Source organism: Chrysochloris asiatica, unplaced genomic scaffold (assembly GCF_000296735.1).
Source record: "Chrysochloris asiatica unplaced genomic scaffold, ChrAsi1.0 scaffold00171, whole genome shotgun sequence".
Taxonomy (NCBI): domain Eukaryota; kingdom Metazoa; phylum Chordata; class Mammalia; order Afrosoricida; family Chrysochloridae; genus Chrysochloris; species Chrysochloris asiatica.
Genome location: NW_006408689.1, coordinates 121,687 through 125,675, shown reverse-complemented (window position 1 = coordinate 125,675; position 3,989 = coordinate 121,687).

Here is a 3,989-nt window from a genome sequence, read left to right as displayed (position 1 = left end):
ATATGCATGCAAAATCTGGACCGTGAATAAGATAGACCATGGAAAAATTGATGCTTTTGAGTTATGGTGTTGGAGGAAAATATTGAAAGTGCCATGGGCTGCCAAAGGAACCAATAGATCTGTGTTGGAAGAAATAAAGCCAGAGTGCTCCGTGGAGGCCAGAATGGCCAAACTTTGGTTCTCATACTTCAGACACATTGTCAGGAGGGACCAGTTTCTGGAAAAGGATATCATGTTTAGTAAAGTGGAGGGTCAGAGAAAAGAGGAAGACCCCCAACAAGATGAATTGGCAAAGTGGCAGCATCATTAGGCTCAAGCGTGGCAACAATTGTGAGGTGGTCCCAGGACTGGGCAGTGTTTCATTCTGTTGTACATTGAGCTGCTATGAGTTGGTGCTGACTCGATGGCACCTAACAACAAATCTTTACAAGAGCAGAAAGCCTCATCTTTCTCCCATGGAAGAGCTGGTAGTTTCTGACAGCTGACTTTGAGGTTAGCAGCATGACTCATAATCACTATGCTACCAGAGCTCATCATTCTTGTTGTTGTTAAATGGTATTGAGTTGATTCCCACCTATCGCAACACTGTGTAGGGTTTCTGAGGAGTGACTGATGAGCATTAACTGCCTACCTAGCAGATCAAACCTACTTTTCAGTCCAGTGCTTTAAACCACTGCACCACACCAGGACTCTGAGCTCATCATTAGGTCTGTGTTAATGGTGGTGGAATAATTTGGGAAAGGATAAAGAAAATGATCACACAGATTGAATGTAATCCATGTTAATCAATTATAAATACACAAATTATTAAATTCTTGTATGTTTTATTGTGCTTACTTTTAACACTATTTTTTTAAAAGTATAAAATTTTTTAATATTATTGATTTTGAGAAAAATTGAGAAATTCCTATGGTACAGAAATGTTTGGAAGATATTAATAAATTTCTGTCTGGTTAGATTACACCAATTCATAATCTTTCCAACAGTGAATGAGAGAGCATTCAGTACTCCTTGGTCTGATTGAACGACAGCTGCTTGATCTATGTAGAGGTTCCTAATGAGCTCAAGCAAGTGCTCTGAAACACCCATTCTTCACAATGCTACTTATAACTTGTCATGATTCACACAGTCAAAGCCTTTGCACAGTCAACAAAGCAAAAAAGAATATTTTTCTTCACTCATCTGTCAATTTGTTTTACTGTGGTTACTTGCATGTTGCTGTGAATCTGGAAACGATGCCCCTAGTATTTTACATACTAGTAGGGTCATCCATGGTGGACAGATTTCAGCTGAGCTTCCAGACTAACATGGACTAGGAAAAAGGAGGGACTGACTTTTTCCAAATATTTAGTCACTGAAAACCTTGTGAACAGCAGTGAGACACTGTCAGATAGCACTAGAATATAGCATACTGAAACATAATGAAGAGTGTCAGAATATTGTCAGATAAAGTGCCAGATAATGAGCCACTCATGTTGAAAAGCACACAAAATATGACTGAGAAACAACTTCCTTCTCAAAATAGAGTAGGCTTTGATAACACAAATGGAGTAAAGTGTTCAGGATTTTCATTTGCTGATTGGGCACAACTCAAAATGAAGAGAAACAGCTGTAAACATCAATTAATAATCAGAACATGGCATGCACAAAGTATGAAGCTAGGAAAATTGGAAATTGTAAAAAAATGCAATAGAATGCATAAACATCAATATGCTAGGCTAAAATGGACTATTATTGGCCATTTGTAACCTGAAAATCACATTAAAATGTGAATTACTTTGCTGTGAATGACAAATTGAAGAAGCATCACATTTATCATCAAGACCATTTAAGCATCTTGAAGTACAATGCTTTCTGTGAAAGGTTAATATTCATATGACTATAAGGAAAACCAGTATAACTATTATTCAAATTAAAGCACCAAGAGCTAAATGCAGAGATGATGAAATTGAAGAATTCTACCAATATCTTCAGTCTGAAATTGAACAAACATGTAATTAAGCTGCATTGATAATTACCAGTGATGGGAATACAAAGATTGGGAATAAAAATGTGGTATCCATAGATGGAAAATATGGTTTTGGTGATAGAAACAATGTGGGAGATTGCATGACAGATTTTTGGAAGATCAATGACTTCTTCATTGCATATAACATTTTTAAATACCATAAAAATGACTGTATTACACAGAAATTAAATATATTACATCTGTGTAAAGAGACATTGGAAAAGTTCCATATCATCAGCCAAAACAAAGCCAGGGACAGACTGTGGAATAGACCATCAAATGCTCGTATACAAATTCAGGCTGAAGGTGGAGAAAATCAAAATTACTCCACGAGAGTCAAAACATGACCTTAGACATATATCACCTGAATTTAGAGATTATCTGAAGAACAGATTTGATGAATTAGGCACAAATGATCGAAGAGCAGTAAAGTTGTGGGATGACATCAAGAATATCATATGGGAATAAAGCAAAAGATCATTAAGCAGGCAAAAAAGAAGGAAAAGACAGAAATGGATATCCGAAAAGACTCTAACACTTGTTCTCTACCATAGATATGCTAAACAAAATGGTAGAAATGAGGAGGTAAAAGAGTTAAACAGAAAAAATTTAAAGGACAAGTCAAGAAGACAAAATGCAGTATTATAATGAAATGTACAAAGATCTAGAACTAGAAAACCAAAAGTAAAGAACACACAGCAATTTTCAAGCTTACGGAACTGAAGAAATAATTCAAGTCTAGACATTTGAAGTCCTGGTGTGGTTAAATGTGTCAGACTGCAAAGTCATTTGAACTGCATGGTCGGCAGTTCAAGCTCACCAGCTGCTCCTTGGAAACCCTATACAGTGTTGCTATGGGTCAGAATTGACTCTATTGCACTTAACAACAACAGACATGCAATATAGAAAGATTCTATGGGCAAAATATTGAATGATGCAGAAAGCATGAAACTAAAATGGAAGGAACACATAAAATCAGTGTACCCAAAAGAAGTGGTCGATGTTCAATTATTTCAAGAGGTAGCATATAATCAAGAACTAATGATACTGAAGGAAGAAGTCCAAAGTGCACTAAAATAATTGATAAAGAACTGGAGTCTGGGAATTGATGGAATACAAATAGAAATATTTCAACATAGCAATGCAGCACTTTGCATTGGGAGAAACCAAGTTGGGGAAGGATTAGAACAGCCACAAACGCCTGACAGAACCACAGAAATACAGGGTGGACAATCTTTTTTTTTTTTGGTATCTGTTCATTGGTCTCTCACTGTCTGCACACCTCCATTGTGGTGACTTGAGGGGATGCCTGAGCAAAAGGACTCCCCTCCCCGACCCCTGGAGAATTCTACTATGCATGCGCACAGATTGCCTCAAACTTTAAAGTGACAGTTTCCTCTTAAAACCAAATGGCCACAACTCGTCTGTCAGTTTGTTGTACTGTGGTGATTTGTGAGTTGCTGTGATTCTGAAAGCTATGCCAACGGTATTTTAAATACCAGCAGGGTCACTCATGGTGGACAGATTTCAGATGAGCTTCCAGACAAAGACAGACCAGGAAGAAAGAGTCACGAACTACTTCCGAATATTTACTCACTGAAAACCTTATGAATAGCAGAGACACACTGTCAGATATAGTGCTGGAAAAAGGACCCCTCAGAATGGAAGTCACTCAAAATGCTACTGGTGAAGAGCTGTCTCCTCAAAGTGGAGCTGACGGTGATAAAGTGAATAGAGTAAAGTTCATGGGAGAAAAGTATGTGGCACCTTCATTTGTTGATGAGGCACAACTCAAAGTGAAGAAAAACAGTTGTAAACATCCATCGAAAATCTGAACATGGAATTTACGAAGTATGAATCTGGGGAAATTGTTGTTGTTGTCAGATGTCATCGAGTCGGAACCGACTCATAGCGACCCCATGCACAGCAGAACAAAACAATGTCCGATCCTGGGCCAACCTCACTACTGCCGCCACACTTA